This window comes from Malaya genurostris, chromosome 2, assembly GCF_030247185.1.
Source record: "Malaya genurostris strain Urasoe2022 chromosome 2, Malgen_1.1, whole genome shotgun sequence".
Taxonomy (NCBI): domain Eukaryota; kingdom Metazoa; phylum Arthropoda; class Insecta; order Diptera; family Culicidae; genus Malaya; species Malaya genurostris.
Window position 1 is genome coordinate 152,692,329 of NC_080571.1, and position 26,255 is coordinate 152,718,583.

General features: G+C 34.6%; 1 protein-coding gene across 1 annotated transcript in view; it reads left to right on the top strand.

The window, feature by feature from the left end:
- Positions 1-1,501: 1,501 nt before the first annotated feature.
- The window catches only part of LOC131427863 (uncharacterized), an 88,286-nt gene continuing 63,532 nt past the window's right edge, over positions 1,502-26,255 (top strand). Inside the window, exon 1 of the mRNA XM_058591416.1 lies at positions 1,502-1,633. The gene's annotated coding sequence lies outside the window, so the exon portion shown is untranslated. The remainder of the gene's footprint in view (positions 1,634-26,255) is intronic.

A 26,255-nucleotide genomic window follows, 5' to 3' on the forward strand; every position in this document is an offset into this window, starting at 1 on the left:
CAAAGGACAAATCGTACTACAAAAATGGTATCGAAAAGTTGGAAGATCGCTATAATCGCTGTATCGCCTCTGATGGCAATTATGTTGAATAATAAAAACGAATTTTGGCAAAAAAAATGTGTCTTTCTATTAAACGATACGAACTTTCCAGCCGAACTGTTACAGTGTGACGCAAGCTATATTTTAATTAAAATAATCATAGCTTAATTTAATCATTGTTTGGTTTTTTCATCAAATCAACTATGTCAGATAGCCGGAGCTTCAAACTGGATTACCTCGAGAATTACAATTATTAAGCATTCTTGATTTTTTTTTCTGGGTTATGAATGTTTGAGAAAGTACTTTTCTGGGAATAAGTTCGGTCTGGAGAATGATTTTCGTGGGATTAGTTTATTCTGGCCAATGCTTTACAGGTAAAGATCAGATGTACATAACTAAATCATAACACAAGTATATCAACAGTTGATATGTATAACAATTTGTTTTTTTTTTAGATATTTACCTAATGCAAACTGTTAAAAGTTAAAATCTTTGAAAACAATATGTATAATATCAAAATCAGTTATGATGTTTTATTTTCATTTGCAAGACTCATGACAACGTTCATTATTAGAAAAAATGAGTTCTTCCGTTGCTTTATATCGAACAATAATGATCCGAATTTCAAAAAACTAAAGGAAGAAACCAGATCACTAAAGAAATTATTCATATAATAAAAAATTCATTCAACAAATTTTGAATTGAAACGATGCTAAAAGTTGGCTGTGATATAGTTTTTCTGTGTTAAATTTGCTATCTAATTTATTACAACTATTGTTATAAATTCCTTCTTTCGGACTTCTGTAGTTATATCAAATTCAATAGTAGTTGTGATACAAACGTTTCAAAATCTGTTACGATTTTGTTACCGCTAGAGTCTTTTTTGTTATGATTTTTGTTATTTTAACAGCTTACCAATCAGAAATATTTCAATATTTGTTAAAAAATATTTCTGAAATAAATTACTCCATTTGTTATAATTCTGTTATTCCCATCTGATCGGGAAATGTCTTAGGACGGTAAACGTTATTATGGGAAAAGAATTCTAGGAAATAGTTTTCTGGGGAATGGTATATAACAATTTTGCACATCATTTATATTTACACATTTAATTAACCTAAACGTTAAAACTTTGTTTCAGTTGCCCCAGCGTTGGAAGAAATACATATAAAACTTCTCCGCAAAATCAGAAAATCAGTTCCGGTTGGTAAATGGGAGAATGCTCTGGCCAAATTTGCGCACACATATTCAAATCAAGACGCTTTTGAATTAGAGCGTTTCGGGTATAAAAACGCCAATTTAACAGTTAAGCTTAGAATTTTGAAGGTAGGTGAATTTTCTATTCGATCTAATATAATGTAAACCAGTATTTTTGTACTGATCCTCTATGATTTAAGGTTTTGCTGGAAACGCAATTCGACAGTAATGCAAAACTTAAAAATCATATCAATAAATTGGATGCAAAAGAGCTACGTTCTGAACCACTTGGTAAAGATAAGTTTGGAAACAGTTATTGGTGTATTATGGACAGACATTATTGCATAATTATTTTTAAAGAAAACTTGGATGATGCCTCATGGATACTGATAGCCAGGTATGTAGAAACAATCAAAAATTCAAAGCCTTCATATTACATTGCAACAACGTCAAGGTCTGGCGTGATGTTTCAGGTAGTTGTAAGATATTCGATATCACAAATAAATTTTCGATTTCTGATATTCCATATATATATATATATATATATATATATATATATATATATATATATATATATATATATATATATATATATATATATATATATATATATATATATATATATATATATATATATATATATATATATATATATATATATATATATATATATATATATATATCTATATATATATATATATATATATATATATATATATATATATATATATATATATATATATATATATATATATATATATATATATATATTTAAGCCAACTGTTAAAATTTAAGCAAACTGGAACTAAACGTCGCAAAAACTATATATATGGTTATTTCTTCTGTTAGCACCGGGCATGACGCCAATGTGGAAATTTATGGTGAAACTATTGATCGTGTTAGAGAAATGAAGTATCTTGGAGCAGAGTTGCACTGAGTCGTGATCATCACCCACACGTCAAATCATACGAAGTAGTTCCGTCACGAACCAAAATGATCGTCATTCAACGTTGATCGAATTCATGCCATGGGTAGCGTACGGCGAACACGAACAACAGTGACGCGAGAGTGGCAACACGCAGAGAGTAAAATATTTCGAATGAGAGAACAGATCGGTCATTCTCTGTTTGTTTTTAAAACGGTCTGTTTATAGTTTTATAGTGAATTGAAAATGATAATACTTTGATTTTCATTATCATTTTCTGACATCACACCTTTGCGAATGCACTTTTATTTCCTTTCTAAGAACTAAGTCAAGCCGAGAAAACGTTGTCCTTGCAATTGATGATCACGACGGAAATTTTAAAAATTGATCGTCATTCTAAGATTTCAGTCATGTTGATTCGTCTCCAAGTGAGCATCAGACTGAACTGACGGAATATCTCTCTCAGTGAAACTCATACATTATTAATGACAGTACATGCAGCTTCTTAGTGAGAGAGCTTGCAAGAGAAACGATGCCTGTTGGAACACTTGTGTCCGTCAGTGAATATTCTCTGTTTACGGATACTGGATGCAACACTGTCTTGGAGTCGAAAAGTTAAAATTCAAATCTCATATCAATAACGTCGTCAATATATATATATATATATATATATATATATATATATATATATATATATATATATATATATATATATATATATATATATATATATATATATATATATATATATATATATATATATATATATATATATTGAAACAAAAAAAAATTGGTACTCAATAGACCTCTTACGGTTAAAACGGGAGAGGGATAAACAGTACAAGAGATTCTGTAGAACTAACAATGATAGTCACTGGAGTAGATATACACAAGCACGAAATATTTATTCACGGGCCCTGAAGAAGACTAGATATGAATACATACAAAGGAGATTCGATCAAAATCAACAAAACAGCAGAGAGTCATGGAAAATTCTCAAACAGCTTATCAAGCCTACACATAGTGAATCGAAAAGCTTAACTTTTGACGGTATAGAAGAACACACAGAACAAATTATATCTGAAAAGTTATTACAGTTATTACAGTTAGTTACAGTTATTTCATAAATAGTGTTCAGAAGATCAATCAAAGTATTGAATTGGTAGGTGAACCTTTGAAATAACACAACCGATGAATAACTATTGTAAACTTGATGAATTTCAACCAATCACTTTTGAACAATTGAAAAATATTTGTTTTAATTTGGAAAAATCGACTGGTATTGACAATGTAAACTCAAAAGTGATACAGGATTGCTTTCATGTTATCGGACACGATCTACTGGATTTGGTAAATGAATCGTTGTACACGGGGCACGTGTCAAAAGTGTGGAAAGAATCTCTGGTGGTTCCTATCCCCAAGGTTACTGGAACGGATAAAGCCGAGGAGTACCGTCCCATTGCACATGTTGCACATGCTGGAAAAAAATCTGGAACTTGTTGTTAAAGGTCAGCTGATTAACTATTTGAACTCTAACAGTTTGCTAATACCGGAACAATCGGGATATCGTAAGGGTCACTCTTGTGAAACCGCTTTGAACCTAGTATTGGCAAAATGGAAGGAGAAAATCGAAGCCAAAGAGAGTATTTTTGCTGTGTTCTTAGATCTGAAGAGAGCCTTTGAAACAATTTCAAGACCTTTATTGTCGCAGACATTACGGCGTTTTAGCATCGGAGGAATGGCACATGAATGGTTTGAAAACTATTTATGTGGTAGATCTCAAAAGACTGTTTTTAACGATGTAGTGTCTAGTTCCCTCGGCAATTCACTTGGTGTGCCTCAGAGAAGTGTGTTAGGTCCTATTCTATTTATTATGTATATTAATGATATGAAGCGAGTCTTACGTTTCTGTGATATAAATTTGTTTGCTGATGATACTGTTCTGTTCATTACGGCTAAAGATGTCAATGAAGCTGTTGCACATTTAAACGAGGATCTAAGTTCCCTGTTTCGATGGTTAAAATTTAAGCAAACTGAAACTAAACGTCGCAAAAACTATATATATGGTTATTTCTTCTGTTAGCACCGGTCATGACGCCAATGTGGAAATTGATGGTGAAACTATTGATCGTGTTAGAGAAATGAAGTATCTTGGAGCAGAGTTGCACTGAGTCGTGATCATCATCCACACGTCAAATCATACGAAGTAGTTCCGTCACGAACCAAAATGATCGTCATTCAACGTTGATCGAATTCATGCCATGGGTAGCGTACGGCGAACACGAACAACAGTGACGCGAGAGTGGCAACACGCAGAGAGTAAAATATTTCGAATGAGAGAACAGATCGGTCATTCTCTGTTTGTTTTTAAAACGGTCTGTTTATAGTTTTATAGTGAATTGAAAATGATAATACTTTGATTTTCATTATCATTTTCTGACATCACATCATTGCGAATGCACTTTTATTTTCTTTCTAAGAACTAAGTCAAGCCGAGAAAACGTTGTCCTTGCAATTGATGATCACAACGGAAATTTTAAAAATTGATCGTCATTCTAAGATTTCAGTCATGTTGATTCGTCTCCAAGTGAGCATCAAACTGAACTGACGGAATATCTCTCTCGGTGAAACTCATACATTATTAATGACAGTACATGCAGCTTCTTAGTGAGAGAGCTTGCAAGAGAAACGATGCCTGTTGGAACACTTGTGTCCGTCAGTGAATATTCTCTGTTTACGGATACTGGATGCAACACTGTCTTGGAGTCATAATTGATGAAAAGTTAAAATTCAAATCTCATATCAATAACGTCATCAAGAAGATTGCCAAAAAGTATGGTGTATTATGTCGTTTGAAAAATGACTTAACGACCCATAGTAAGATTCTTTTGTATAAAACAGTCATTTCACCACACATTGACTTTTGTCCATCCATTCTGTTTCTTGCTAATAACACACAAATCTTGAGATTACAGCGACTGCAAAATAAAATCATGCGATTAATTCTAAAATGTAGTATATATACCTCCTCAGATTTTCTACTGAACGCGTTACATTACATTAACCATGGTATTTATTTTCAAGATATTGAGTGGCATGCTGCTCGATATTTGTGTGATCGAATTGAAAGAGGAACTGATTTGCATAGGTACAATACTAGAAACGCATCTGATGCTAGAACACCAAGTTTTCTGTTAGCCAGATCGCTAAACTCATTATTGTACAAGGGAATAAGTTTTTTCAATTCGATGCCAAGAGAAATCAAACGCGCGACGACATTGGTGGAGTTCAAAAAGTTATGTATGTCACACATAAAGTCCGCTTTGTAAGCAAATATTTAGTTAGTTCAAATTTTTTAGATTTTTTATTTTTTTACGTATTACAAAGATTGTTTTTTTTTGTTTATATATATTATTGTGAGACGTATCAAGTTACTATGTTCGGTATGATGATAATGGATTTTTGGTTTGTTTGAGAGTTAAAAAGGCGGGTGGGTAATGTCAGAGACATAACTGGATGTCGTGAATACGAAAACAAATGACATGTTCCTTAACACTTCCGAATATCAATTAGTTGATCAATTGTATGAATTATGCAAGCATTCCCCTTTTCCACATTTTTCGCAAAAACAAAGAAGGCTTCTCTTGATCTCGATTACTGTGAATTTCACACAGCGAAAAGTGCAAAAATCTAACCAAACTGTTCTACATTTGCACTAAACTGAGGATATTTTCTTTCGATTTGCGAACAACACATCCTTATAGTTCTTCAGAAAACTTTTAGAGCCATTAGAACGGCTGATTTTTTATAATGCTCTCCAACGTTGCTTTTTCATCCATCGAAATGACTGGCAGCTGTGACGTAATCGCTCTTTTCGGAAGCGAAATTAGCTGTGCAGGCGACACAAAACACATCTGCTCGCAGTGGCGATAGAATCCAAACTGATTCAATTTTTGTTAAGAGATTTCCTTTTATGTGATTTCGTTTGTAGCTTTTTCACTAATGGGCGGTCCTAACGGCTATAAAAATAGCCGCATACAGAATTTTTATGTCGATTATTTCATTTCGGTTTTGCATAATTTATTGAAAAAAACTATCAATATGCTGTAGGGATTCATTTCCAGCATTCAGAAGGGTCAAATTGCGTAATTCTCTACGATATTCAACTCGGAACATTTTTCGCAAAAAAAGGCTTTACTTGATCTCGATTACTGTGAATTTCACACAGCGAACAGTGCACAAATCTAACCAAATTGTTCTTGATTTGCACTTAACTGAGGATAATTACCTGAGATTTGTGAAAAACAAATCCTAATAGTTCTTTAAAAAAATTTTAGAGCCATTAGAACGGCTGATATTGTGTAATGCTCTCCACCGTTTTTTCCCCAATGCTAATGACTGGCAGCTGTGACGTAATCGCTCTTGCCGAAAGCGAAACTAGCTTTGCAAACGACACAAAACACATCTGCTCGCAGTGGCGATAGAATCCAAACTGATTCAATTTTTGTTAAGAGATTTCCTTTTATGTGATTTCGTTTGTAGCTTTTTCACTAATGGGCGGTCCTAACGGCTATAAAAATAGCCGCATATAGAATTTTAATGTCGATTATTTCATTTCGGTTTTGCATAATTTATTGAAAGAAACTATCAATATGCTGTAGGGATTCGTTTCTAGCATTCAGAAGGACCAAATTGAGGAACTCACTGCGATATTCACCACTTTTCGGAACATTTTTCTTGAACGATTTGTTGTACAGCAGCAGCTATTTTCTTCTCTTCCTCAGAACGCGTTCTGATTGGCTGGTGTTGACATGGGTCAAATGAGATAGGTTTTTCAATAGTGTACTATTGAAATACTTCAATGCTTTTGCTATACACGTTTAAGTTTTAAAATTTCGATCCTACTGGTAGTTAGATTATATAAATCCTTCCACAGATCACTGAGCTATGAGCTTTCAAAATACGAGAAAGGCAAACGCGCCTTATGAATTATCCTCTTTGATACTCGTTTATACCAAACATTTAAGAAAAGTTTAATATATATATATATATATATATATATATATATATATATATATATATATATATATATATATATATATATATATATATATATATATATATATATATATATATATATATATATATATATACATATATATATATATATATATATATATATATATATATATATATATATATATATATATATATATATATATATATATATATATATATATATATATATATATATATATATATGATGTTTTATTTTCATTTGCAAGACTCATGACAACGTCCATTATTAGAAAAAATGAGTTCTTCCGTTGCTTTATATCGAACAATAATGATCCGAATTTCAAAAAACTAAAGGAAGAAACCAGACCACTAAAGAAATTATTCATATAATAAAACATTCATTCAACAATTTTGACTTGAAACGATGAAAAGTTGGCTGTGATATAGTTTTTCTGTGTTAAATTTGCTATCTAATTTATTACAACTATTGTTATAAATTCCTTCTTTCGGACTTCTGTAGTTATATCAAATTCAATAGTAGTTGTGATACAAACGTTTCAAAATCTGTTACGATTTTGTTACCGCTAGAGTCTTTTTTGTTATGATTTTTGTTATTTTAACAGCTTACCAATCAGAAATATTTCAAAATTTGTTACAAAATATTTCTGAAGTAAATTACTCCATTTGTTATAATTCTGTTATTCCCATCTGATCGAAAATGTCTTAGGACGGTAAACGTTATTATGGGAAAAGAATTCTAGGAAATAGTTTTCTGGGGAATGGTATATACAGGGTCCGGCACTCGAAGTGTAACCAATTAAAAAGGCCATAAATTCAGTTTGGAAAATTAATTTTACTTAATTCAAAGTACAAAATGTGTAAAAATAATACAAAATTCAGAATCAATTCACTTTTGCTCGATATGACCACCTTTTGCCTTGACTATGGCCTTGAGACGGTCAAAAAACGAATCGCAAGCTGCCGAATGTGACTTGCAGGTATTTAGGCCCACTCGCGGACAATAACTTTTTTCAGCGCCTCGAGACTGGTGTATTTTTTAGTTCGGACTTTGCTCTCCAAAATGGCCCAAAGAGAATAATCCATTGGATTCGCATCTGGTGAATTCGAGAGCCATTGTGTGGACGTGATGAAGTTCGGAACGTTGTTTTTCAGCCATTTTTGATTCACTCGAGCTTTGTGAGACGGTGCTGAGTCCTGCTGAAACGTCTATGGTCTGCCACCGAAATGTTTGTCTGCCCACGGCTTCAAAGAAACCTCCAGAATACTTTCCCGATAATATGTCGCATTTACCTTGACGCCAGGCTCGATGAAAACGATTTGAGAGCGCCCATCTGCGGTTACAGCGGCCCAAACCATTATCTGTTGCGGGTGCTGCCTCCTGGTGGCCAATCGATGACTCAAATTCTCGTATGAACGGTCGGTCAAGTAAACCCTATCGTTTTGAGAGTTTACGAATTGCTCAATTGGAAAAATTTTCTCGTCAGAAAATACAATGTTCGGAAATTGACCGCTTTCGGCCAAACGAAGCAACTCCTTCGCTCTCTCAAGTCAAGATTTTTTTTTCGCGTTCACTTTTGGCAAAATGCTTTCTTGCGCTTGTAAACAATACAACTCCGAACTGTCATTTAGCAAATTTCTAGAGAGCTGATGCCCGTGCGTCAGCTGCGCGAGCGGTCTGAAGTTGGTTACACTTCGAGTGCCGGACTCTGTAACAATTTTGCACATCATTTATATTTACACATTTAATTAACCTAAACGTTAAAATTTTGTTTCAGTTTCCCCAGCGGTATATATATAGATATATACATGCATATATATATAGCCTTTAAAGTTAATACAATGAAAAAAGTTAAAAATTACTAAACAACTAACTTTCTAACCTTGGCCTAATTTTTTTTCTTTGATGGTTTAATTCAATCTTGGCAAAATTTCAGAGTATTACGATCAATACTTTCGGAGCAGTGAATTTTTCAAAATCAGCGCAATTCGCTTGGATACGGGCTTAACAGGCTATCCGCATCCGCGGAACATCGATTATCGACGATTACAGCACCGCCGGATTAGTACAATTGAACGGAGTTTCTTATGCTATGAGATCATAAATGGTATTTCAGTTCTGAAAGCTCCTGTTCCTCTAGTTAACCCCTTCACGACCATAAGATGTGCAGGACGAAATATGTTAGTACAGACAATATTTTCGCTATTGGCGGTGCAAATTAAGAGAATATCACCAGAAAATCATAGAAGGGTGCATAAGTTTCCTATAAAATATTTTTTCCTGTGATTCTTAGAAATAAATAAAAGAAGAGTTGGGTTTATTATATCGTAATTTAATTTATTTATTCAATTGCTTTGATTATCAGAATAGTAACACGTTGCACATAACACATTTATTATGTGCTCTATTTTCTATACGTCATTTTGCACAAACTTTTTTAGTGCACTGAAGATTGATAGTTCTTTTTACTTGTTCGTTCAGAAACACATTTGTCGCCTTGGAAATAAGTTTTCTTTAACATTCAGTAAAAAAACATCAATTTAATAATAATTGAAGAATCTATAACGATTTTTATAGAAGGGAAACATATTTCCCTTGAGCGTGAAGGGGTTAAAGAATGTGTTCATCATCCACCGCTTCTCATCAGTCTTCACTCTAGCCAACCTATCGCATTTCGTGAAATAACTGAAGCAGTGTCATACAACTATCGAAAATCTGGTTCCGTATCTATGAATAAATTTTTTGATAGCGTAAATTGGAATGATGTACTCTTTAATTGCGATGCCAATCAAGCTGTTGAAAAAATCAGCCACGTCTTTCTCTATGCCATCGATCAATTTGTGCCGAAAGTTATAAAATCTCACACCCTTCAGCTTAAATGGTCATGCGAGAGACTCAAACAATTGAAAACTGCAAAAAGATCCGCTCTGAGAAAATATTCGAAAATAGAACTGATTACCTTCAGTGACCGGGAAAATCGGGAAAACCAGGAAGAAGTTGGGAATTTGATTTCACCGGGAAAAAGTCAGGAATTTTAGTGAAAAACCGGGAAAAATATTACTAGCTCACCTATGAGTAACAGTTGTTAGCATAATGATTGTTTTCAACAATTCAAAAGTAGGAGACAATACCCAAGTTTGCGTTTGAGCGAAATGTTCAGTACAAGTGTTGAAATAACTTATTGTCCATTGGAAATTGGGCCAACACCCCATGTCTCGTTCAACGATTTTTAGAGGCTTGCAGGCAGTTTTAAATCAAACAGGAAGCATCAGATTTTTTTTAGTTGTTATCAATAACAGCATAATGAAAGCTCATTTTGAAAAATAAGGATAATTTGGATGCTTCTGTTGGATTTTTATTAAATTTTTGAATAAGTATTCAACAAACTTGCAAAATTTATGGCTAAATCTCAGGGTAACACAGGGAAAATTTTCAATAAAATTATTGAACATTTTTAGGAGCCTTCATGTTTTTAAGTTTCATCATAATTTGTCTCAGTAATGTCATCTTTAGGCAATACTTGTGTTATGCTCATATTTTTCTGTGAGATGTCAAAAGGACTCGCAAGATTGGAAGAGTTGTCGACTTTGATCTTATTCACCGTTTACAGGAAGTATTTGAGTTTCTTTTTGAGAGTTGAAACTGGTTTCTGAGGACTAGAATCTTAGAAAGATTTAGAAAATGGATTGATTTGTTCAGTGAATCTATATTTAATTTTCTTTCAAAGGTCCTCAACTATTCCATAGTAGTTTCACAAGAACGTTGATATTGATGTAGATAAAGTTGAATTGAATTTAGTTTGAGTTTTTGGAACTTCAATAAGGTAATGATTTAAATTATATACGGCCATATCTATTTTTTCCAAAACAATTTCAGGGTTTACATTCGATAGTATTCTAGTCGATTAGTTCTAAGCTGGTAGAATGTAATTGGTAATTGAGCTAATCATTGCTTAATTTGAGACCCTGAATGTTATTGATTGATCTGCTAGAATCAGATCAATTGTAGAAAAATTTCTCATATAGATAAATTAGGTATTTAAATATTTATTTAGGTATAATCAACAGACACAATATGGTCCTAATGATAATTTCTAGTAATATATAAAAAATTTCCAAGTATCCTACTGCGTGATAAATTGAAGTCAAATCCTGATGAAACGCGGTTGAATGATCTCTGCAAGCCAATAATAGCATTGTTAGCTCAGTCGGTGTTGAACAGTCGTTCGCACCGCACGCGTATAGCTCTTGGCTCCTGGAATTTTTTTCTGGCTACCTAGAGTTTCATTGATTCAAGGCTTCAGTCTTTTTCAAGGCTACCTGAATCACTAACTAAGTGATACAAAGAGTGATATTAGAGTGACTAAGTGATACAAAGAGTGATATTAGAGTGACTAAGAAATTAATCAGCCTTTTTTAAGGCTAGCTAGGAGTCTAATCGAAGACTAATTTAGCCTAGTTAATTTAATTTAAAATTTCATTAATTTCAAAAATGCCTGCGTCCAACCGGAAAGGTAACAAGCCTAAGGCTAAAAATAATTCAATACGGAATAAATCACAATCCGTTATTCAACATTTTTCTAATAACATTCACGATCTTATAGAATCTGAATGTAAAAATAAAAGACAACGGACGGATTTCCCTTCCGTTGATCCTATGCCGTCTAACAATATTTACGAGATTCTTCCTGAATCCGATTGTAGCGACATAGAAGAAAATTCTTCAAAAATTCCCAAAATGGACGCTTGTCGTTCTGGGAAGAAACATCAATCTATGCCACCAGTGACGGTGATGATTTCCGACTTCAAAGCATTCCGTACTGAGCTTTCTACTTTTCTCCCGGAAGTAAAAGTCTCATTTCAAATCGGACGAAGAGGAGAATGTCGAGTCTTGGTGGATGGATTGGAAGATTACGAACGTCTTATTCGATATTTGTCCGAAAAACTTCATAAATTTTATTCATATGATATAAAATCAGACAGACCCTTCAAGGCTGTCTTGAAAGGATTATCAAATGATCAAAGTATTGATGAAATTAAAAATGAACTAAAAGAATTGCTTGGTTTTGCCCCTTCCCAAGTAATACTTATGAAAAAAAGAGCGAATGGTACTTCTAAACCACGCTCTGGAATTTCCCATGAACTTTACCTAATACACTTCAATCGAAGTGATGTAAACAATTTGAAAACTTTAGAAAAAGTACGTTTCATTTCCCACATTAAAATTCATTGGGAACATTATAAACGGCATAATCGTATTGCAAACTTAACGCAATGTCGTCGTTGCCAAGGCTTCGGTCATGGAACCAAAAATTGTCATATGGATATACGGTGTTTGAATTGTGGTAAATCGCATTCGAAAGACGTTTGTCCAATGAATGAAACCACTGATAAATTTTCATGTTCAAATTGCAATGGAAATCATAAATCCAATTATTTGAAATGTCCTGTCAGGGAAAAAATTTTAAACGCTCGTTCGCTTAGACAACAAGTCAAATCAACGACCTTAAATTTACAGAACATACCTGAAAATTCTTCTAAGGCACCTGCCAATTCGTCTTCTAACGAAAACAATTTATTGACAGGTAGATCGACCTCGTCATCATCTTCTTCTAATGTCAGTTATGCTGGTATATTAGGTAGAAATCTATCACCTATTTCTTCTAATGTAAATAATCAAAACACAGGACCGCCTTGCAGTTCTTCTTCTAACGAAAACAATTTATTAATAGGTAGACCGGCCAAATCATCTTCTTCTAATGGCAGTCTACCTACAAATATTCCTTCAATGCCATTCGCTTCTTTAAATGAAGTCGATTTAGGCGATATAACTGAATATAAAATGATCTACCTACAAGATCAACTTTTTCAAATGATCATCCAAATGAATTCGACTTCATCACTTTTTGAAGCATTTCAAATCGGATGGAAATTTGCAAATAATATTATAATGAATTTAAAATTTAACAGTGATGTTAAATAATTATTTGAATATTTTAAATTGGAATGCTCGATCTTTGAAATCGAGTGAAGATGAATTTTATAATTTTCTCAAAGTTCACAAAATTCATATTGCCATTGTGACAGAAACTTTTCTTAAACCAAATGTAAAATTGAAAAGTAATCCACATTATGTGGTTCATCGATTTGACAGGTTTACTGGAATTGGTGGTGGAGTTGCCATTTTTGTCCAACGGCAAATTAAACATCGAATTTTACTTTTTTTAATACTAAAGTTATTGAAAGCTTGGGAATCGAAGTTAAAACCATTCATGGAATTTATTTCATCGCTGGAGCATATTTGCCATTCCAATGCACCGGCGAACAATTAAATTTCTTTAAAGGCGATTTGCAAAAACTTACAAGATATCGACCGAAATTTTTCGTAATAGGGGACTTAAATGCTAAGCATGTCCAGTGGAATTGTAGGCAAAATAACAGTAATGGTAAAATACAGTAATGGTAATGGTAAAAATACAGTAATGGTAAAATACTTCAACTCTCAGCTGGTTACTTTACAGTTCTTCATCCCAGTAATCCTACTTGTTTCTCTTCCGTGAAAAACCCGTCTACAATTAATCTGGTTCTAACAGATCAAAGTCACATTTGTAGTGAACCGATTACTCATGCTGATTTTGACTCAGATCATCTTCCTGTAACATTCAGACCTTCCAACGAAGCTATAATTAATCCAATTAGTTCTATTTTCAACTATCATAGAGCTAATTGGTTGGATTACAGATCTCACATTGAAAATCATGTGGATCATGAAACTATTTTAGAAAATTCTGCGGACATCGACACAGCAATTGATAATTTGAATCATTATGTTATCGAAGCTAGAAATCTTTCAGTTCCCAAAGCTCAAACTAAATTAAATTCTCCTATCATCGATGACAATCTTCAACTGCTCATTCGGTTGAAGAATGTTCGTCGACGACAATATCAACGTTCTCGTGATCCTGCTATGAAAAACATAGTTAAGGATTTACAAAAAGAAATTAAACATAGATTTACACTTTTGCGAAATGAAAATTTCGCTAAAGAAGTTGAACAAATTAAACCATATTCTAAACCTTTCTGGAAACTTTCTAAGGTTCTTAAGAAACCTCAGAAACCAATTCCTGCTCTCAAGGAAGGAAATCAAATACTTCTCACAAATGACGAAAAAGCTCAAAAACTTGCTCAGCAGTTCGAGAGTGTACACAATTTTAATTTGAACGTTGTGAGTCCTACTGAAAATGAAGTCTAACTGAAATATGATCATATTTCAACTCATGTGTTATCACAAGATGACATTATTGAGACGAATTTTGATGAAATTAAATCAATTATTAGGAATCTTAAAAACATGAAGGCTCCTGTTAATGATGGAATTTTTTATATTTTTATTAAAAATCTTCCCGATGTTGCCTTGAGACTCCTGGTTAAAATTTTCAACAAGTGTTTTTCATTAGCTTACTTCCCAAAAAGATGGAAAAACGCTAAAGTAATTCCTATCCTAAAACCTGATAAAAACCCAGCAGAAACATCAAGTTATCGCCCAATTAGCTTACTTTCTTCTATCAGTAAACTTTTTGAAAAAATTATCTTATTAAGAATGATGACTCATATAAATGAGAATTCAATTTTTTTACCAGAGCAGTTTGGATTTCGTCATGAACGTTCAACTACTCATCAACTTGTCAGAGTAACGAACATGATAAAATCAAATAAATCTTCTGGGTTATCCACTGGAGTTGCTCTTCTAGACATAGAAAAAGCATTCGACAGTGTTTGGCACAAAGGTTTAATAGCAAAAATGTCTGATTTCCAGTTTTCTATTTATTTGATCAAAATGATTCAAAATTATTTAACTGATCGTACTCTTCAGGTTAGCTATCAGAATTGTAAATCTGAATTGCTACCCGTACGAGCAAGTGTTCCGCAGGGTTCGAGTGTAGCTCCAATCTTGTATAATATTTTCACTTCTGATCTTCCAAATCTACCCGTTGGTTGTCAGAAATCGCTATTCTGTGACGACACAAGTCTGTTAGCCACAGGTAGAAATCTAAGAGTGATCTGCAGTCGCCTACAAAGAAGTTTAAATATTTTCAGTGATTATCTGTCAAAATGGAAAATTAAACCAAATGCAGCAAAAACGCAATTAATTATCTTTCCTCACAAGCCAAGAGCTTCTTCTCTTAAACCAAACAATAATCACATTCTCAAATTGAATGGCTTGGAATTGACATGGTCTGATCAAGCTAAATACTTAGGTTTAACGTATGACAAAAAACTCACTTTCAAGGATCACATTGAAGGAATCCAGGCAAAGTGTAATAAATATATTAAATGTTTATATCCTCTTATAAACAGAAATTCTAAAACAGCTGCACTATTTTTGTACCATTTAATTCCACTATTTCACTGTCACGTTATTACACTTTCACAAAGTCACTATACTTTAATGAAGCATAACAAACGTTACAATACAGATACGCGTATTTCGGAATGTTACTTACATCCTTCTTCAGTGTATCGGTTTTATAAGTTTGTTTGAAAGAATGCTGTAATGCTGCTCCATTTATACGAAATGTCTTATTGTCAACGGGTAAAAACGGGAAGAAACAGGTAGTAACAGACGGGTAGAACGGTAGTTTGATTGTCAGCGGAGGGCAACAAACTGAAGAAGTGGGATAATAAGAGATTAAGTATTACCTAAATCTATTTGTATCTTATGTGTTGGTAATAGCTTGAATAGCCAGGAGGGCTTATTTCCTTGGTCACGATTCAATAAAGAAATGGAGTTATTTTTGAAGATTTCTAAACTTTCAGCTGTGTCTAATTTCCATGGGTTGGAAATTTGTCTTATGATTTTTATGTCGTTGGTAGTGAGTTCATGATCTTCAGAAAAGGCATGTTCAGCTACTTTTGACTTGAAATGATGTGGTAGTCCTTTCTGTAATTCTTTAGATGCTTTCGCTATTTCAGCGACGTGCTCTTTGAAACGGATGTCTAGAGTTCTCTTTGTTTGTCCAATATATATTTTATCACAATGAGAACACGAGATTTTGTATACCCCCGATTTTTTCAAATTATCAGTAGGATCTTTTGTAGAACCTAGTAAATTTTTCAATTGACAGTTCATGCTGCTGAAAACTAAATCCAAACCAAATTTATTTAGTTTTGATTTCAAAGGATGTGCAATGTTTGGATTGAAGTCTACCGATATTCTTTTTAAATTTACGGATGGGGGAGACAGAGTTGTAAGTGATTGTTTTTTCAACAATCTTAATTTTTTGTCGAGGATTGTTTGAATTGAACGCTTCGGATATCCATTGAGCTTTCCAATTTCGAAAATAAAGTTTTTCTCTTTCATTGCAGCATCTCTCTTAAGGGGTAAGGTCAGCATTCTGTGAATCATATGGTGGAAAGCTGCCATTTTGTGTTGGTGGGAATGATTAGAAGTATTTGGTATGACCCGATCTGTGTTGGTTGGCTTTCTGTATATCTCAAAATTTAAGGTTTTTGCCTCTCTGACAATGAGGATATCTAAGAAAGGTAAACTGTTGTCTTTCTCCTCCTCATAGGTGAATTTAATGTTTTTATGTAAGTTATTAATCATTTGTAAGAAAGTTGATAAATCATTGCGTTTGATGATACAGAATATATCATCAACGTATCTCCACCAGCGATTAGGTAATAATCCCTGGTTTTTCAAAAGTTCTTCAAGATTTGCCATAAATAATTCGCATAAAAACGGGGAGAGCGGATTACCCATTGGTGCCCCTTGTAACTGTTTATAAAATCCGCCTCTGAATTTGAAGTAATTTACATCCATACAAAGCCGAGTTAGGTTCAGATATGACCTTACTTTGCTTTTCCATAAATTGTTACTACGTTGTTGAAGTAACCAATCTTCTAATAAATTAATTGAATCTTTCACCGGGACACTTGGGAATAAGGCGGTTACATCGAATGACACCATTATTTCGTTTTCTTCGATTTCACCAGAGTTTTGAAGTTGAGTCGTAAATTCTTGTGTGTTGGGGACTGATCTACTGAAAAATTTTTTTGGCATAGAATGGAATTCTTTTACTAGCCACTTGGCGATTTTTTGGGTAGGGGCTCCCACTGAAGAAATAATTTCCCTTATTTCGTTACCAGGTTTGTGAACCTTTGGTAGTCCTTTGATTTTGGGTAAAGAAGGGTTAGAAACTTTGAGGTGGTTGAGGTTGATATCGAAGTTTGGATTACATTCAAGAAGAGTTTTATCCACTTTTTTGATAATTTCAGGAAGGGGATCGGTTCTTTGTTTCCTATAAGGACCGTCATTAATTTTTTGGGTTATCAAGTCGTCATAATCTTGTTTGTCCATAATAACTACTTTATTCCCCTTGTCAGCCTTTACATAAAAAACAGGCTTTTCTCGCAATTGTTTCACTAGTTCTTTTTCATCAATGGTTTGCTGATTATTCAAAGAAGTACTTCTAATGACGTCAGCTACAATAGTTCTGGCGTCATTAATTTGAGGAAACGAAAGATCACAGTTATTTAAACCTGTTTCTATGTCTATAATAACTTGTTCGAGATTTACTTTTGAAGAAATTGCATAATTTAAACCATGATTTAGAAGATTAGTTTGTTCATTGGTTAAATTTTGAGATGAACGATTCACAAGAAAATCCTCCAAAAATTGTACTGGAGGTTTTGGGGGATGGTCTGAAAGATTTTTGGAACGCAAATTTTCGAATTTCTTATGAAGGAGAATTCGTTTTCGTTCGGATTCACAATGTTCTGCAATTTTTACTTTGTTTAGAAAAGTTTCGAAGCCTTGGGGATATTGTTTCGCTAGTTTCAAGTGAAGGTTATAGCATTCTAAAGTTTTAATGCTATACAATTTTTTAACCTTCTCTTTCAAAATTTCGTGTTGAATTTTAATTAGAATTTTTCTAGAAAAAGATCTCCCGCCCTTTACCTTACAGCATGAGGGAATTAATCCAAATCTGCTGCATTTTTTCAAAAACGCAATATCTTTGGATATTCCCACAATTTTCTTTCTTAACTTAATAAACCTGTTTGGCTCACTTGGCTTGGTAACCATTGTCACTATTTTTCACCTGGAGCTGTTAGCGGAATATATTCAAACAGCTGCACTATTTTTGTACCATTTAATTCCACTATTTCACTGTCATGTTATTACACTTTCACAAAGTCACTATACTTTAATGAAGCATAACAAACGTTACAATACAGATACGCGTATTTCGGAATGTTACTTACATCCTTCTTCAGTGTATCGGTTTTATAAGTTTGTTTGAAAGAATGCTGTAATGCTGCTCCATTTATACGAAATGTCTTATTGTCAACGGGTAAAAACGGGAAGAAACAGGTAGTAACAGACGGGTAGAACGGTAGTTTGATTGTCAGCGGAGGGCAACAAACTGAAGAAGTGGGATAATAAGAGATTAAGTATTACCTAAATCTATTTGTATCTTATGTGTTGGTAATAGCTTGAATAGCCAGGAGGGCTTATTTCCTTGGTCACGATTCAATAAAGAAATGGAGTTATTTTTGAAGATTTCTAAACTTTCAGCTGTGTCTAATTTCCATGGGTTGGAAATTTGTCTTATGATTTTTATGTCGTTGGTAGTGAGTTCATGATCTTCAGAAAAGGCATGTTCAGCTACTTTTGACTTGAAATGATGTGGTAGTCCTTTCTCTAATTCTTTAGATGCTTTCGCTATTTCAGCGACATGCTCTTTGAAACGGATGTCTAGAGTTCTCTTTGTTTGTCCAATATATATTTTATCACAATGAGAACACGAGATTTTGTATACCCCCGATTTTTTCAAATTATCAGTAGGATCTTTTGTAGAACCTAGTAAATTTTTCAATTGACAGTTCATGCTGCTGAAAACTAAATCCAAACCAAATTTATTTAGTTTTGATTTCAAAGGATGTGCAATGTTTGGATTGAAGTCTACCGATATTCTTTTTAAATTTACGGATGGGGGAGACAGAGTTGTAAGTGATTGTTTTTTCAACAATCTTAATTTTTTGTCGAGGATTGTTTGAATTGAACGCTTCGGATATCCATTGAGCTTTCCAATTTCGAAAATAAAGTTTTTCTCTTTCATTGCAGCATCTCTCTTAAGGGGTAAGGTCAGCATTCTGTGAATCATATGGTGGAAAGCTGCCATTTTGTGTTGGTGGGAATGATTAGAAGTATTTGGTATGACCCGATCTGTGTTGGTTGGCTTTCTGTATATCTCAAAATTTAAGGTTTTTGCCTCTCTGACAATTAGGATATCTAAGAAAGGTAAACTGTTGTCTTTCTCCTCCTCATAGGTGAATTTAATGTTTTTATGTAAGTTATTAATCATTTGTAAGAAAGTTGATAAATCATTGCGGTAAAGAAGGGTTAGAAACTGTGAGGTGGTTGAGGTTGATATCGAAGTTTGGATTACATTCAAGAAGAGTTTTATCCACTTTTTTGATAATTTCAGGAAGGGGATCGGTTCTTTGTTTCCTATAAGGACCGTCATTAATTTTTTGGGTTATCAAGTCGTCATAATCTTGTTTGTCCATAATAACTACTTTATTCCCCTTGTCAGCCTTTACATAAAAAAACAGGCTTTTCTCGCAATTGTTTCAATTTTCAGATATCCTCATTGTCAGAGAGGCAAAAACCTTAAATTTTGAGATATACAGAAAGCCAACCAACACAGATCGGGTCATACCAAATACTTCTAATCATTCCCACCAACACAAAATGGCAGCTTTCCACCATATGATTCACAGAATGCTGACCTTACCCCTTAAGAGAGATGCTGCAATGAAAGAGAAAAACTTTATTTTCGAAATTGGAAAGCTCAATGGATATCCGAAGCGTTCAATTCAAACAATCCTCGACAAAAAATTAAGATTGTTGAAAAAACAATCACTTACAACTCTGTCTCCCCCATCCGTAAATTTAAAAAGAATATCGGTAGACTTCAATCCAAACATTGCACATCCTTTGAAATCAAAACTAAATAAATTTGGTTTGGATTTAGTTTTCAGCAGCATGAACTGTCAATTGAAAAATTTACTAGGTTCTACAAAAGATCCTACTGATAATTTGAAAAAATCGGGGGTATACAAAATCTCGTGTTCTCATTGTGATAAAATATATATTGGACAAACAAAGAGAACTCTAGACATCCGTTTCAAAGAGCATGTCGCTGAAATAGCGAAAGCATCTAAAGAATTAGAGAAAGGACTACCACATCATTTCAAGTCAAAAGTAGCTGAACATGCCTTTTCTGAAGATCATGAACTCACTACCAACGACATAAAAATCATAAGACAAATTTCCAACCCATGGAAATTAGACACAGCTGAAAGTTTAGAAATCTTCAAAAATAACTCCATTTCTTTATTGAATCGTGACCAAGGAAATAAGCCCTCCTGGCTATTCAAGCTATTACCAACACATAAGATACAAATAGATTTAGGTAATACTTAATCTCTTATTATCCCACTTCTTCAGTTTGTTGCCCTCCGCTGACAATCAAACTACCGTTCTACCCGTCTGTTACTACCTGTTTCTTCCCGTTTTTACCCGTTGACAATAAGACATTTCGTATAAATGGAGCAGCATTACAGCATTCTTTCAAACAAACTTATAAAACCGAAACACTGAAGAAGGATGTAAGTAACATTCCGAAATACGCGTATCTGTATTGTAACGTTTGTTATGCTTCATTAAAGTATAGTGACTTTGTGAAAGTGTAATAACGTGACAGTGAAATAGTGGAATTAAATGGTACAAAAATAGTGCAGCTGTTTGAATATATTCCGCTAACAGCTCCAGGTGAAAAATAGTGACAATGGTTACCAAGCCAAGTGAGCCAAACAGGTTTATTAAGTTAAGAAAGAAAATTGTGGGAATATCCAAAGATATTGCGTTTTTGAAAAAATGCAGCAGATTTGGATTAATTCCCTCATGCTGTAAGGTAAAGGGCGGGAGATCTTTTTCTAGAAAAATTCTAATTAAAATTCAACACGAAATTTTGAAAGAGAAGGTTAAAAAATTGTATAGCATTCAGAGCGTTAAAACTTTAGAATGCTATAACCTTCACTTGAAACTAGCGAAACAATATCCCCAAGGCTTCGAAACTTTTCTAAACAAAGTAAAAATTGCAGAACATTGTGAATCCGAACGAAAACGAATTCTCCTTCATAAGAAATTCGAAAATTTGCGTTCCAAAAATCTTTCAGACCATCCCCCAAAACCTCCAGTACAATTTTTGGAGGATTTTCTTGTGAATCGTTCATCTCAAAATTTTACCAATGAACAAACTAATCTTCTAAATCATGGTTTAAATTATGCAATTTCTTCAAAAGTAAATCTCGAACAAGTTATTATAGACATAGAAACAGGTTTAAATAACTGTGATCTTTCGTTTCCTCAAATTAATGACGCCAGAACTATTGTAGCTGACGTCATTAGAAGTACTTCTTTGAATAATCAGCAAACCATTGATGAAAAAGAACTAGTGAAACAATTGCGAGAAAAGCCTGTTTTTTATGTAAAGGCTGACAAGGGGAATTGCAGAACATTGTGAATCCGAACGAAAACGAATTCTCCTTCATAAGAAATTCGAAAATTTGCGTTCCAAAAATCTTTCAGACCATCCCCCAAAACCTCCAGTACAATTTTTGGAGGATTTTCTTGTGAATCGTTCATCTCAAAATTTTACCAATGAACAAACTAATCTTCTAAATCATGGTTTAAATTATGCAATTTCTTCAAAAGTAAATCTCGAACAAGTTATTATAGACATAGAAACAGGTTTAAATAACTGTGATCTTTCGTTTCCTCAAATTAATGACGCCAGAACTATTGTAGCTGACGTCATTAGAAGTACTTCTTTGAATAATCAGCAAACCATTGATGAAAAAGAACTAGTGAAACAATTGCGAGAAAAGCCTGTTTTTTATGTAAAGGCTGACAAGGGGAATAAAGTAGTTATTATGGACAAACAAGATTATGACGACTTGATAACCCAAAAAATTAATGACGGTCCTTATAGGAAACAAAGAACCGATCCCCTTCCTGAAATTATCAAAAAAGTGGATAAAACTCCTCTTGAATGTAATCCAAACTTCGATATCAACCTCAACCACCTCAAAGTTTCTAACCCTTCTTTACCCAAAATCAAAGGACTACCAAAGGTTCACAAGCCTGGTAAATTATTTCTTCAGTGGGAGCCCCTACCCAAAAAATCGCCAAGTGGCTAGTAAAAGAATTCCATTCTATGCCAAAAAAATTTTTCAGTAGATCAGTCCCCAACACACATGAATTTACGACTCAACTTCAAAACTCTGGTGAAATCGAAGAAAACGAAATAATGGTGTCATTCGATGTAACCGCCTTATTCCCAAGTGTCCCGGTGAAAGATTCAATTAATTTATTAGAAGATTGGTTACTTCAACAACGTAGTAACAATTTATGGAAAAGCAAAGTAAGGTCATATCTGAACCTAACTCGGCTTTGTATGGATGTAAATTACTTCAAATTCAGAGGCGGATTTTATAAACAGTTACAAGGGGCACCAATGGGTAATCCGCTCTCCCCGTTTTTATGCGAATTATTTATGGCAAATCTTGAAGAACTTTTGAAAAACCAGGGATTATTACCTAATCGCTGGTGGAGATACGTTGATGATATATTCTGTAAGTGTAATAACGTGACAGTGAAATAGTGGAATTAAATGGTACAAAAATAGTGCAGCTGTTTGAATATATTCCGCTAACAGCTCCAGGTGAAAAATAGAGAAATTCTAAGCTCTGTCTAAAAAACAAATTGTTAATTTATAAACAAATTTTCAGACCAGCCATGCTTTATGCGGTACCAATTTGGTCAAGCTGTTGTTCCACCAGGAAGAAAACGCTTCAAAGGATTCAGAATAAAATTCTGAAAATGATTCTGAAGCGTCCTCCCTGGTTTAGTACAAATGAGTTACACAGACTCACAAATATAGAACCATTAGATGTAATGTCACATAATATTATAAGCAAATTCCGACAAAAATCGATGCAATCTTCAATTGAATCGATTCGCTCTCTGTATTAGTTAGTAAGTTAGTATATAAGTTCCTTTTCCCCATTACACAATACAAGTAGGTTTAGAATTTTCCCTACACAAAAATCTCAGAATTGCGGAAGCAAATGATGTCTTCATGGTAATAACCAAATCATATATACAAGGTGAGATGAAAAAACTGCAACAAAGTAAAACGCCATAATTTTTTCATTTTTTTTTTAAATTTTATTGAATGAAAGCAAAAAATGTCGGAAATAACATCAAATTTGAGAATCGGTTTAGATTTGTTCGAATTGGCCACCTTTGGCACGAACTATGGCCTTCAAACGGCCAATGAAACCATCACACGCTGCCCGAAAGTGGCTCTGCGGTATTTTGTCCCATTCTCGGCGAAGCGCTTGCTTGAGATGATCGACACTTTGGTATTTTTTAGTGCCAACCTTGCTTTCCAAAATACCCCAGGCACAATAGTCCAACGGATTGGCATCCGGAGATTTTGGTGGCCATTGTGCGGTGGAAATGAAGCGAGGAACCTCATTTCTTAACCATTCTTGGGTGGCGCGTGCTGAGTGCGATGGTGCTGAGTCCTGTTGGAATGTCCAAGGTCTGCGGCCGAAATGTTTGCGTGCCCAGGGCTTCAGAACTCCCTCCAAAATATTTTCGCGATAGATTTGCGCATTTATTTTGACCCCACGGTCGATGAATACGAGCGGCGAGCGACCATCGGCTGTTATGGCGGCCCACACCATCACCATGGCCGGCTTTTGAGTTCTGGTGGCCAACCGAAGTTGCAAATTTTCAGCTGACCTCTCTGGCAAGTAAACACGATCATTTTGTTTGTTTACAAACTGCTGGATAACGAATGGTTTCTCATCGGAGAAAACCAAATTCGGCAGTTCACCACTTTCGGCCAAGCGAAGCAACTCTTTAGCTTTTTCGAGTCTAACTTTTTTTTGCGCATCAGTAAGATCTTGCACTTTTTGGAACTTCAATGGCTTTAGTCCAAGCTCATTTTTCAATATTTGCCGAATGGCATATTGCGATATGTTCAGCTCACGAGCCATTTTTCGGCCACTGCGACGCAGATTTCGTTCAATTCGCTTCTTCACTTTTCGAACCATTTCTGCCGATGTTGCTGTTTTTTTTCGTCCACTTCCTTGACGTCGGGCTACGCTACCAGTATCACGGTAACGAGCGATGGTACGAGACACAAAAGATTTATTCACTTTTAAATGCTGGAGGGCTCTAACGATAGCCACTTGTGGTTTTCCAGCCAAATGCAAAGCAATCACACTATCACACTTGAATTCCATCACAAATAACTTTTTTTCTGAAAAATTCCCACCAAAATGCTTTTGTGCGCTTGTAAATAATATAATGAGCTGTCACTAGAATAAATCTGACAGCTGTGGGACGAGCGGTTTAGAAATGACAGCAGTCTGAAGTTGGTTGCAGTTTTTTCATCTCACCTTGTATATAACAGGACTGAAAAGTCACCACTTGTGGCTGAACACCCAATTTAAATCTTAATAATTTCTATTCCAATATTCCATAAATTCCATTCCAATAAATAGTTATTTAAAAAAAAAATAAAAAAAAAAATAATAAAAAAAAAGTATTGTTAGCACCGTAGTTAGTTCGTCGTGAAAGAAGTCGAAGAAATGCACTGTTGCGAAGGGCCCGGGGTCGGACGTTGATATTAATTTCGCGAAGCAAAGCAGGGCAGTCAATCCTATCGGTCAGAACATCTGCTATCAATAAAGCACGTGCAATATCTCGACGAACTTGTAGTGTATCGAGACCGATTAATAACCCGCGACTTTCGTAGCTTGGTAGTTGGTTAGGATTGTTCCACGGTAAGCGCCGTAGGGCGAAGCGAATGAATCTGCGTTGTATCGATTCGATTCTATGAGCTCCGTTTATGTAGTGAGGGTTCCAAACGACAGAACAGTACTCCAGGGATGAACGAACAAGCGAGCAAAACAGGGATTTTAAACAGTGCACGTCTGTAAAATGTTTAGCCATCCTCATTACAAATCCTAGGTTGCGAGAAGCTTTAGAAACGATATAGCTGATGTGTTGCTTGAATGTCAGTTGCTCATCGAGAAAGACACCAAGGTCTTTAACACACGTCGTTCTGACTATCGGGGATCCTTCTAGAAAGTAATCAAAATGAAATGGCTCTTTCTTCTTCGAGAACGTGATGGTCGAGCATTTGTCAGTATTCAATTTCATACGGCATACTTTACACCACTCGGCGAAGCTCAACAACTGTCGTTGAAGAAAACCTGCATCTTCTGGGCTACGAATGTAATAGTAGATCTTAACGTCATCGGCAAACGATAGACGAGGGCCCTCTAGAGTAAAGTTGACATCGTTGAAATACAGGAAAAATATTAAAGGCCCGAGATGACTACCCTGCGGAATTCCGGACGAAGCGATAAACTCATTGGAAACGTGATCGCCGATTTTCACTGCTAAACGACGATCTACAAGATATGACTGCAGCCACCGAAGGATGTTAGAGCCGAATCCAAGTCTTTCCAATTTAGCAATTGTTATATTGTGATTTATTATATCGAAGGCAGCAGAGAGATCGGTGTAAATAGCGTCTGTTTGTAAACCTTTTGACATACCATCAGTCACGTAGCACATGAATGACAATAGGTTGGTGGTTATGGAGCGCTTGGGCATAAAACCATGTTGAGTGTCAACAATATATTGCTTGCAGTGGTTGAAAATCGGTGCCAGAATAACCTTTTCAAACAGTTTAGGAACTGCACTAATCGATGTGATGCCACGGTAATTGTTCACGTCTTTTTTGTCACCTCTCTTATACACTGGGAACATAGAAGAAGATTTCCATTTCCATAGTTCCACTTCTTTGGAGAGTGACATCCGAAATAGTCGACAAAGGGGAGCAATTACACCAGTCGAGCAATTTTTCAATATAACTGCCGGTAAGCCGTCAGAGCCAGAGGA